The sequence below is a fragment of the Drosophila sulfurigaster genome, chromosome X (assembly GCF_023558435.1).
Source record: "Drosophila sulfurigaster albostrigata strain 15112-1811.04 chromosome X, ASM2355843v2, whole genome shotgun sequence".
NCBI lineage: Eukaryota > Metazoa > Arthropoda > Insecta > Diptera > Drosophilidae > Drosophila > Drosophila sulfurigaster.
Genome location: NC_084885.1, coordinates 21,007,904 through 21,020,534, shown reverse-complemented (window position 1 = coordinate 21,020,534; position 12,631 = coordinate 21,007,904).

Genomic DNA, 12,631 nt, shown 5'->3' with positions numbered 1-12,631 from the left:
CAGCAGCAACAACAGAAGCAACAACAGCAACAGCAATGAGGACTACAACTGCGATAATAATAACAATAGTAAAAGTGAATGCCAGCTCGAAGCTCGCAGCTCGCAGCTCGAAGCTCGAAGCAGAGCGGAAGGAACGTAGTGAGCGATGGGTTGTTGTAATGTGGCAAGCGAAACGTGGAGAGGGGGGGGAGAAACGTGACTGGTTATGCGGTTGTGCTGCCCCGCGAGGAGAACGAGACAGAGACAGAGAGCGAGAGCGAGGGAGAGAGGAAGACAAAGTCAAGCTAAAAGTCGTTCGACCAACAGACTTTGACTTTGAGCGAAAGAGAGCGCGACACATTTGGAATATTTAAAAATTACACTCGCAAATGAAATGTGGCCAGAATGCGCTGCATTGTTATGATGACAAGACAATAGAGTGTACAGAGGGAGAGAGAGATAGAAAGGGGGGGGAGTAAACAAGGCAAACAATTCGCTTGGCGTATTTAATCCTGAACTAGGCAAATGTCAGACCCCGAAAAGACAAAATTCAAATACAAATTCAAATCCGTAACTAAAATGAAATGGAAATGGAATTGCGCAAAGTGAAAGTGAGACAGGAGAAAAGAGAAGAGAAGAGCAAGAGAGAGAGGTTGCAAGTATTTCATTGGAAATTCCCTTCCACCTCCCTCCCCCCCATCAATTCCAAATAGCCAAATAGCCAATTGCAGTTGCTATTTCCTGCCAGCAATTGCTTCTCCTAACTAACTAAATAAAGTGGTCATTCGATTTTTAGTTCAAGGGCGTAAAGTGCTGCAAAAAAAAAGAAGAAGAAAAAGGGAGAGAGGTGTATGTGTGTGTGTGTGTGTTGGTGTATGTGTCACATGTGACATGACATGCAACACTGAAGTTGCCACATTTGCGGGCAAATTGAAGTGAAGCCCCGCTTTTGGGGCCAAAAGGAAGCCCCAGCAACTGCACAAATGTGTTTCCCTCCTCGCACTCAGTTGCGACGGGTAACACAAAACAACAACCAGAACAACAACAGCAAGAGAGACAACAACAAATTGTGCATTATTGATTAGTTATAACACAACGTATTGGAGTTGTTGTTGCACTGCCACAAAAATTGTCAACGCAAAGCGCAAAAACCAAAAAGAACACAAACTGCTGACAAGGTCGTTGCAATAGTTCTAGCCACGCCCTCCTCCCCTTCTATTCATCCTCCATCCTCCCTTCTTCATAGAGTAATTGCTACGAGTTTTGTGTTTTTGGTGCAGCTGCAAAAGCCAAACGATGACGTCGCTTCACTTTGGCTCGCTTCGGTTTATTTTTATTGCGGCTTATTTGACTTTTGCCCAACGTGAGGAGCGTCGTTCGTTGCTCATTTATATTGAGAGACTGACTGACTGACTGTACACACATATTTGCCCGAGTCGCAGCCAAGTCGTTGCCCCTCACAGTGTCTTTCCTCTTCGCTTCGCTCTTCTTGATGCGGCGGCGTCAACGTTTCACCGCAATTTGTGTGCCTGCAGTGACCCAGTAACATGGAAAGCAGCCGCATCGACAACAACCCTTCTTCCTCTCTCTCCCCCTCTCTCTCTCTCCATCCCTGGCAGTGTGGCAACCCTTAGCAAAGCATTGACGTCTTGGCTTTGCCTCCCGCCTCCGTTTCATTTCGTTTCGTTTTTTTTTTGGGGCCGTTGTGAAGCGCCTTCCGCACAAATTCCTCCATTTGACCCACTTAAATGGCGTAATTTATGATTTTGCAGTGTGAAATTGTTTAAAAGTAGCGCCCCCTAGCGGAGCATTCTCTTCTCTTCTCTTCTTTTCTTCTTCTTCTTGTTCGTAGTGGTGCAACCGTAAAGCAAGGCACAAACAGGAAACGTAAGATATAACGTAACAACTGTAGATGCGTGTAGTGAAAACCCGCTTCTCCTCCTTCTTTATCTTCCTTCTCTTTCTCCTTCTCCTCCTCCTCCTTCTTCTTCTTCTCCTCTACCATATAATCACGGCCAGGCCCGCTAATAATTTATGGACTCTTCAAAAACTCATTACACCCCTGAAATACCGAAACTGTAACTGAAACTCTAGCTTCAACTGAAGAGTGTTGCCCCCAATTGCGTTACGCTAACTGCATGTGGGTTGGACTCTTCAATTTATATTCGACGCAAGTAACAAATTAATTACGACTTCAACTTTTGCCTTTATAATTAAAAGCACAAATTTACGCATAACTATTATATTCCAGATTCAATTGGAAAAACTAGTGTCACACTTATGATAATAAGCTGAAGCTTGTAGCTTTTCGCATATAAATATAAATCACTCTTAGCATCTATATTCTAAAAAATAACGTACACGTAATTTGTATGAATATTTTGCATTTTTAATAGTAGGCAATAATGGTAAACTGCAAAAATGTATAAAATAATTTAGAAGATGCGCGTTTATACAATTTTGTTGAATGTAATATTCAACTACAAAATTTCATGTTTTAACATATTGTGCGTATACGTAATTTGACTGGATCTCATAAAAGCACATATTGTGCCAATCGATAACAATAATTATCGTTTAGTGGCAGAAAAAATAAATATCTTATCTTAAATCTTGAAAAACTCAAAAATGTAATTTAACGTATACGTGATTTTTCAGAGAAACAATAATTTTGTTTTAAATTTAAAGTTATTATAATTGAAATTTGTATGTAGAGCATGTTGAATTGAAACATTTTGAAATGATTATATACAATTTACACATAATTTAACGTATTATTTGCCAAGTATGAAATATTCATATATTATATTACGTATACGTAATTTCACTAATGTGCTAAATATTAAATAAAATAATTACTTCCTAGTGGCATGAAGTGTAAGTAATATTTCGACTATCAAGAAAACAATAAGCACAAACTTAACGTATACGTAATTTTACAGTTTTAATTTTTTTAATTAAAAAGCGATAATAATTTAAATTTGTATGTAGAGCTTGTTCATATTATTTTAATGATATACTTTAGTGTCATATTGAGAATATAAATTACACTAACGTATACGCAATTTTTTAGCAAATCTGAATAATGCAGACATATAACGTATACGTAATTTCACTAATGTGCCAAATATTAAATAAAATAATTACTTCCTAGTGGCATGAAATTTAAGTAATATATTATCAAGAAAAAAATAAGCACAAATATAACGTATACGCAATTTTTTGCCAAGTGTGAATAATGCATATATAACGTATACGTCAGTTGTCTGTAACCAAATAAAGCTCGTTTTCTTTATTATGAAATAATTTTACATTTTGTAAGTGTAATTTTATTGAATATTTTATTCAATTATCGAATTATCAATAACGCTCTTTAAAGTGTTCTTCAAACACTTTGTTGTGACAACGTTGTGAGCATCAGTTTAATGTCAATTGCTGTCACTGAGAACAATCGCAAGCATGCTTCAATTATTTCCTTTTCACTGTGGTATATACTTTATACTATACTGGAGGCCAAATACTGTATTCGTTGTATACGAAATTCAATATAAAATTCAAAGCTCGCCGCTCGAAGTCTCAATTCATTAATGACCCAAATGAGTTCTAATTTCAATCATAAGCAGGACTTGTGTGATCCTAGCCAATACTTAATTTATTCCGACCTGTATCCTCTGACCATCCCCATCTTCTCCCCTCTCTCTCACTCTCTTTTACTTTTCATTCTTTCTTTTTTTTTTTTTGGTATTCGCTTTGGACTTTTGAAGAGCGAGCAGCAGCTGTTGCTGTCATTAAAATGCCGCAGACCAAAATCTGCATACAAACACACACACATACACCACAAAAACACACACACACACACTCGCAACACACACACATACATCCACTCAGTGAGGGACATTTGGAAGTAACCTCTAGAAATAATAAATAGAAGTCCTCTAGCCCATGAAAAATTGCTACAAATTAATCGGAAAATGCTAACCTCAGTTAGTTCAGCGCCTAGGAAGGGGCAAAAGCGAAGGGAAGGAGGGGGGCAGGGTGGTAAATCGAAATGAGCAGAACGTCGGCAATTTGTAGGCCATAAATTTTAAAGTGAATTAATGGCGTTTGAAATCCAAATGGCGCTAGACATCAGCACAGACGACGACGACGACGACGACGACGACGATGTCGAAAGAAGAGCCGCAACATTTTAATGTCGTTGGCAAGATGGTAGGCGTAGAGGGGGCGTGGGCGTGGTGGAGGCGTTATTGGCGTTGTTGGCGCTCGCGGGGCATGGCTTTGTGGCAGTCGAGTCGAGAGTCGAGAGATGGCTCCGTGGCTCTGCGGCTCGTGGCTGTGTTTGGTCGTGATGGCGAATGAATTGAAATCAATTGAATTAATTATTGGCGCTTAATTGATTGAAACGAAGCGAATTCAGCGCAGTTTCCCTCCCTTTCTATATTCCCTTCCTGCTCTCTCTCTCACTCTTGCTCGCTCGCTCATCACGGTAACAAGCTGCCAACTGTTTCCATTCATTCCCTTTTTTCGTTGACTTCTTTCTCTCACTCTGCTTTCCACTCGCAATCGTGATTCAACTTTCCTCTCTCTCTCTCTCTCTCTCTCTCTCGCTCTCTCTCTCTCTCGCTCTCTCTCGATGCTTCTCGCTCTTGCTCACACTCATTGTTGTTGCTAAATAGAGCGCATTTTAGCCATTTCATTTTCATAAAATCAATTAGCCGTAGACGTTGTTGACGTCGTTGCCAGTTGCCAGTTGCCAGTTGCCCCATTTTCAATACTCGCGAATCGGGCAAAATAACAGCAACAACAACAGCAGCAACAACAACAACTGCAACAACAACAACAACAGCAAGAGTTTTGTGCAGCAACGGGAACTAAACAAAGCAGACAACAGCAGCAAAGCGTGGCATGCAAAATATCAGCAGCAAAGCGTTGCAAGTGCGCAGCGCTGAACGATGAATAGGGCCAAAAACATTGGAATTATGTATGTATGTATGTATGTATGTGTGTATGTGTGTGTGTATGTGTATGTGTGTGTGTGAATGTGTAAATGCGTGTTTGTGTGTGTGGCATATTCTGTAGCAGGGTGAAGGGTAGTGGAGCGAATATTGTTGTATTGCGTTTGGGTAACAGCAATTGAACGAGTTTTATTGATTGGCCACATTGCGCCTTCCCCTTCCCCTTTTCCTTCCCTCTCTCCCCTCTCCACCACTTCGCCCATTCATTCTTGTTTGCTGTTGATTTTGTCTTAAACGTTTTGCACTAGATTGCAAATTCACCTCTATTAACATCGCTAATCTATTCGCATTTTGCCCTCTACTTTTACACCGCGTGTTTTCGCGGTCTCCAAGCATATTCAAATCAGGCCACAATTAATCATTCAAGTGGAGTGAACACCGAGGGCGACCAAACAGCGAGGGAATTAATTATCCTCAACACACACACACACACAAAAGGTGCAATAATTTCCACTCTCTATGCTAAAACGCAAGACGGGCAGCTTATGAATTATGATTAGTATTAAAAGTCTTTTGCTCAAAACACATTCAGATTTATTCGCACTTAAGAAAGTTAGATATTATCATTAATAAATTACTCGTATAGTTGCTGCTGCATTAATTGGCAGCTTTTAAATATTTAACAACTCCACAATTAAAAAGAAAACTTATCAATGCAACTTTAACCATTCGAAATCCATGTTATAAACTGAATCGATGTATTTTTATATTTGAACGCATTTAAAAATATTTTTCTATTACTTAATAATATATTTATATATTTTTAGTCCCAAAAAACCTTTTCGCACTTTTTTAAATAATTTATTATATTTTTAAATAAACAAATTGATCAATTATCTCTTTTATTTTTTTTTAAATATTTATTCAGACCTTTTTTAATTTTTTAATATACCCACTATGCATTTTTAAAAAATGTACATGGTACAATTATACCAAAAATATACTGCAAAAATACTAATAAGTTAGAAAACCAAAATTACGTGAGAAACCCGCTACCCATTTAAAAAAAAACATATTCAAGAATATACCGAAAATATACCAAAAATGGACAAATATACCGAATTATGCATTTGGTATATCGATATAGTACTACATAAAAATTGCCACATTGTGTATAAAATATACCAGATTGTCGCCCTTTTTTATTAAAGCAAATTATACCGAATTTAAATACCGAAAAAATACTAATATGCAGTAAAGTATACAAATATTGTACTTCATTCAAAATTTACCATAGAGAACAAAATATACCATATTGTCAGCCAATGCAACTTAGACCGGATTGCAATTTTATGCATATTTTTGTATGACATGAGCAATGAGCAATAAATTTATTACTCGTTAAATGTGTTTCTTAATCATCGTTTAATTCATTCACATTCAAAAAGTGCACTTTTAGTGGAATTGCTGCTGCATTAAGTGGGCATTAAGAATGATTCGTTAATCGAAGAAAACCAAAAATTGCACAAATTTTGCTCTACAAAATTTGCTACATGATTCGCCTGCCTTTTGGTAATATCGGATTCAGATGCGATATGCGATATGTGATATTCAAGTTGCAGATGCACAGAGCAAACACATAAGGGAGGGAGAGAGAGAGAGAGTGAGGGGGAAGGAGAGGAGAGCTTGAGAGGAAAGCCGCCGCCGCCTGAATTCCAGACTCACTCTGCGTTGCACTCCAATTCCCATTACTCATACGCCCCGTGTTGCAGTGTTGAATACTTTCTGACGCGCGCTGCCTCAAAATGTAACTCTAACTCTGGCGTTTGGGTTTTTGCCTCGTCTGACTCTCGCTCTGTTGGGAAATGTGAGTTAGGCAAAGCGATGTGAAGTGAACTTACTTGTAAGCCTATTGCAAAGGGAGGGAGGCAAAGAAAGAGTGAGAGAGGATGGAAAACTGCAACTGCAGCAGCGCACGTTGACCTTATTTGCATGTACACACACACATACAGTCATCGTACCTGCTGCACCGCGAATCAATTCTTGGGTGCAACATGGCCACCCTCTGCTTTATTGCGGTTACGATGGGCGGCGACTGCAACAAATTGAAACGAATTCTCGTATTGTAGAGAAAGAGAGAGAGAGAGAGAGTTCGAATTGCAATTGAAATTGGTTTCACTGCAGTCAGGTGGGGCACACACACACACACACAGTTTTTCTGCCTGGAATGGGATCATCGCCAGCCTGTTCCCCCTTTGTCATGGCACATTGTGTTACGCCCCTCTTTCAGCCCCCTTTGGGAGATGAGCAAATACTCTTGCCTTATCTCCATGTCATTCTCGCCATTTTTTCGCTCTGTTTGGCGCCATGTTGTTGATTACACTACGCAACAAACATTTCATTTTTGCTTTCTCAAATATTTCCATTTCAAATATATACATTTCTGTATTATTTATTTAAAGGAGTACACGATATTGCCTGCCAAATATAGTATTAATAATTTGTGAAGTGAAACATTTCAGGCTTAAAAATCTCATAATAAAATGTTTTATTAATCAAAATACTTTCTAGCTTCACTTTTTCAATGAAAAAACAAATACTTATATTTGCCTAAGTGAACCAAATTTAAAGTATAGAAATCTCTTCATTAAATGCTTTATTATAAAATCGTGATTGAGATTGACTCTTGCAATTAGCTGCCAATTATATTATGAAGTTAAAACTTCGAATTTAAAAAGCTTTGTTAAAAATCTTGATTTCACAAGTTGTTCACAAAAAAGTAAAGTTTGCGCCATTAAAAAGAACAGTTGATTTAAAGCAAATGCATAAATCAATTTTGCAATTTATAAATTGATTTATTTTATAGTTATATTTGCAATTTAAAATGGTTTGCATGTGTTTGGCAATCCTAAAATCATAAATGCACATCTGATTCTCTAAGTTATTTATAGAATAACATTTTTATTATTTTGAAAATGTTGCCTGATCTTAAATTTTTTCAATACTTGAATTTGTGTTAGATTTTTATAATTTTATTATTTTAATTAATATTTATTTTATACATAATTCGTAATGATCGATTTCCTGCTAAAACCCAATCAAGAATTAGTTTATTATTAAGTTTTACTTTGGCACAAATATAAAGATCACTAACATGAAATTCACTTATGAAATTTCAATCTACTCATTAATACATTTAAATAACAAAAAGAAGCTGTTTCACAATCAATTCGTTACTTTAATGTTCTCATTAATACATTCTTAGTTTCATTATTTGAATAAGTTAGTTTTTTGTACTCGATTTTTGCGATATCGAAATCTGTTTGCATAATACCAAGAATGCTAACGAAATAAAAGTAAACAAGACAAACAAAACGATTTTGCGGAAAGAAAGTAGATTTTAAAGTAGATTTCCGACATCTGTGGCCTCTCTCTCTCTCTCTGTCTCTCTCTTTCTCTCCCTTTCGATTGAATCAGGGAAAGTAGGTTTTTGGCAACACATAGATTCGCTTATTTCGTTTTCTCTGTTTTTGGTTTTTAGCTGTTACGTAGTGTTATTGTTGACGGCGTTGATTTAATGCAAAAAGCGGTTCGGCGATAGCTTGACTTGGCGTGCTACTAAAACAGGCGAAACGAAAGAAGAAAATGCGGAGAACAGGAGAACAAAACGAGAGAAGAAAAAAACAGCAACAACAAGAGCAAAAAATCGGAATAAAAATGTTAAAAGGCGCTTCTAAGTAAATAACTAGGTTTATGGGTCGATTGGGTGCACCAAATCGTGAGCCGACGCCGCCGCCGCAGCACACAGAAAGTGCCAGAGTGAAGAAGAGAGGACGAGAGAGAGTGGAGAGTGTATGGATACAAGTAGAAGAAGACGAGGCAGAATCAGAAGCAGAAGCAGCAGCAGCAGAAGAAGAAGAAGTAGACTGGAGGAAGAACAATCGCAACGATTGATGATGGCGTGACAGCGACGCAAACTGCGGCTAAACTCAGTTGGAAAATGACGAAAAATTTAAATGAAATGCGCACAAACAAATAGCAAATCATTAAGAAAAAGTTAAAGGTAACCAAAACAAAGGAAGTTAAATAAATAAAAAATAAAATACATTTTTGAAAGCAGAAATTATGCCAGCTTAGTTGTTAAATAACTTATTTGGAAATAAAATACAAAAAAGTAGAAAAATAAGATAATAATAATATTAATAATAGTAAATATGATTTAAATTAATCACAAAATAACACAAATAAGAAAGCTACAGTCGAGTGTGCTCAACTGTGAGATACCCATTACATATTGTGAATAAAATCTAAACAGTTCTTAACATATACAAAATAATACTACAAAATAATATTAGTATACTTAAAACATACAAAAATATACCAAAGGTCGTATTTCGTTTATAGATGAATTACTACATTCGAAATATACCATAATGGTCAAAATATACCAGATAATCAGTCAAAGTAAGTAAGACCAGATTGCACTAGAATAACTTCTACGATTTTTATATGATTCCTTAGAATTTGATTGCGATCGTTATCCATTTGGAATAAAAGCAACACAGTGCATTAATATACTTAAAATATACCAAATATTATACCGCAAAACTACTAAAATATACCGAGAGCCTATTTTAACTGCAATCGAAGACGATGTCTGCTTAGTTACAAAGTAAATTCCATAAGTAAAAGCAATTAAGAAACATTTGTTACAAATCTGGTTCCACTGTGCAGCAAAGTGCGGCATTGCATTGATTGCTAGCAATGCCAATGCGGCCAAGAATTGCAGAGAAAGAGCCAAAATGAAACACGTTTAATCGTATACACACTTTTACTTCTACTAAATAGGTTTTGATTTGGTTTTGTGCTTGTGGTTGCATTGAAATTAGTAATGCAATTTACAGTTGCTTTCTAATTTTTATTTTTATTATATTTTTTACTGCACACCGATTTAAAAAAAGAAATGGAAGAGAACTGCGAATTGAATGGAAATTAAGTTTAATTAAGAGAGAGAGCGAGAGCATGTGGTGAATGAAATTAAAACGAAATTCCGATGACAGCACAATGCGATAACTGAAAGCTGAAGTCGTTTATTGATGTCGATTGCGATTGTGGTTTTAATTACCATACGTTTGTGTGTGTGTGTGTGCGTGAGTGTCTGTGTTTGGCATGCTAATTGCAAAATGTAAAATGTAAATGCAATCAAAGTGATTTTGGCCCACAAATAGTTCTTCATTTCTCTATCGAATTTCTGCTTGAATTCACATTTTAATAACTTACGCTTTTCGCATTTTATATTTCATTTTATGTCATCGTGTTTTCTTTTCTTTAATTCTTTTGCGATAAGCTGCAGCTTCACATTTCAATCGAGAACTAACAAAGTGAAAATTTATTGCAGAAGAAGAAATGACATTTTGATTGAAGTTTGCTGTTATTAAAAATAATTGGTAAAGTCAAAGTCAATACACAAATATTATTACAATCTGCATAGTTGTTAATCAATTATCCAGAGTGTGTAAATGCCAAGCTATTAGATTGCACAAAACTATTATTTAAAAGGCAATCGATAGCAAATATTTAGACACCTGACTGTCTGTTAATTATTTTTTGCAAAAGCGTAAAATAAATAAGAAATTCAAGAATATATATTTCAATATATTTATTCATTTGGTAGAGAGAAAGAGAAAGAGAGAGAGAGAGAGAAAGCTTTGACTTTGTGGCTTAGTCAAGTTCACAATCCGCTTGCTATGATAGACAGGAATGACCTGCTGCTCTAATGTCACACACGCATACATAAGCAGATACACACACACACACACGCACACATACAGTTGTAGAGAGTCTGTCAGACGACGATGTCGTGAAGCATTTCAACTCAAGCAGAACCAAATGCAGGCAAACAAACAAACAAAGTTAGCGCCTGCATGAGAGCACTGTCTGTCTGTGTGTGTGTGAGTGTGTGGGTGTGTGGTTGTGTGTGTGTGTGTGTGTGTGTGGGAGCGTAAAACAGAATATAGACAATTACACACATTTGCCACTGCAGCAGCTGCAGCAGTATTTAGATAAACGACAAAAGGTAAATGAACTTTATCACCCAGCAGCAGCAACAACAAGAAATGACATATTATGAGACACACTCACACACACACTAACACACACACTCACACACACATACATAAGTGCATTTGTTTGTATGCTAGCAGAAGTCAGCGACGCGACTTTGCCACCTTTTGGGGCATAGAGACAGACACTTGGACTTCTTCACAAGCCGCTGTCTGCTTCTTATAGCGAGAGCTCTTTGACAATCAATTTGCAGTCGACGCGGCGTATACGCTATTTTTCGAAGCTAAATGTCATAGATACAAAATAAATACATACATAAAATATATAAATATAAAAATTAACTAGTCAATTTAATTATTCATTTTATTTGCTGCATTTTCCCATCTAAGTTAACATTTTGTAAATAAATTAATTCAATGCTTTATTTCTTATTCCTTTAACTAATAAAGCTTCAACAAATATTTCCTATTTTAAGTTGACTTTATAAATCAGTTTTTTATTATTTATTTCAATCATAAAAATCATAAATAAAGAGTCTAAAAATTGTATTATTTATTTTTATTATTTCATATTTATTATTTGATTTTCATTTATAGAAGTAAAATGATCTAATACTGTATAAAGCACTGTTATAATAATTTTTCAACTAAATCATTCTTAAATAGCCTAAAATTATGTATTGTCAAATTTTATGAGCTCTCCTTTTTTGACTGTCCTTTATATAAGTAAATTTATTTAATACTTTGTTACGCACTTTATTTCTTAATCATTCTACTAAAAAATAAAAAATGTTGTATTTATTTTTATAGTTGTCATATTTGCTTCGATTAGTTGACTTTAAATTTTTCTATATTTTTTAACTTAAGCAGCATAAGCCAAATTATTTAACTATTAGTATATATATACATATGTATATGAAATTTACCTAATAAATTGCATTTTTTAATTTTTTATTTTATTTTTCTTAATATTGTTTTTGTTCCGCTTATTCGACTTTCCTTTAAATGAGTGCACAAATCTAATTTTTTGTTTGTCTAAATTTTATGACTTTTCGCTCAGCATAAACTAAATTATTTATTATTATGTATAATATAATCCCTTCCTAATTTTCATTATGTTGCTTGCTGTTCTTAGTTCGCATTCACAAATTTAAATAAAGTAATTTATTATTATTATTTATCGATAAACATAAACTATTTAAAGAGTAATAAAATGATAAAAAAATATATAAATTGCCCAATAAATGTTATTATTATTGCTAGCTTTTATTTATATAAGTAAATTAAGATACTTCTTTATTGAGCTGATTCTTATTTATTGATAATAAATGTCAATTTCATTGCCGTAATAATTTTATTTATTATTACTATACAAAAAAAATTAATAATAATAAAACAACAAGAGAGTGTATTCCTTGTAATAAAAGAAAAATAATAAATAATGTCTCTTCAGTATAAACTTTTCATTGTATTAAATTTTGAAGCTAATTTCAGAGTGTCACAAATTTATAACGAATTTATTTGAGTATTACAACTGTGAACATTCCAAATGACAAAGCTGTCATAGACTTGCACATCTTTTACTTTTCTTTAAAGAAGGTGGACGGACACATGTTTTTAATGCCCTAAGCCTGA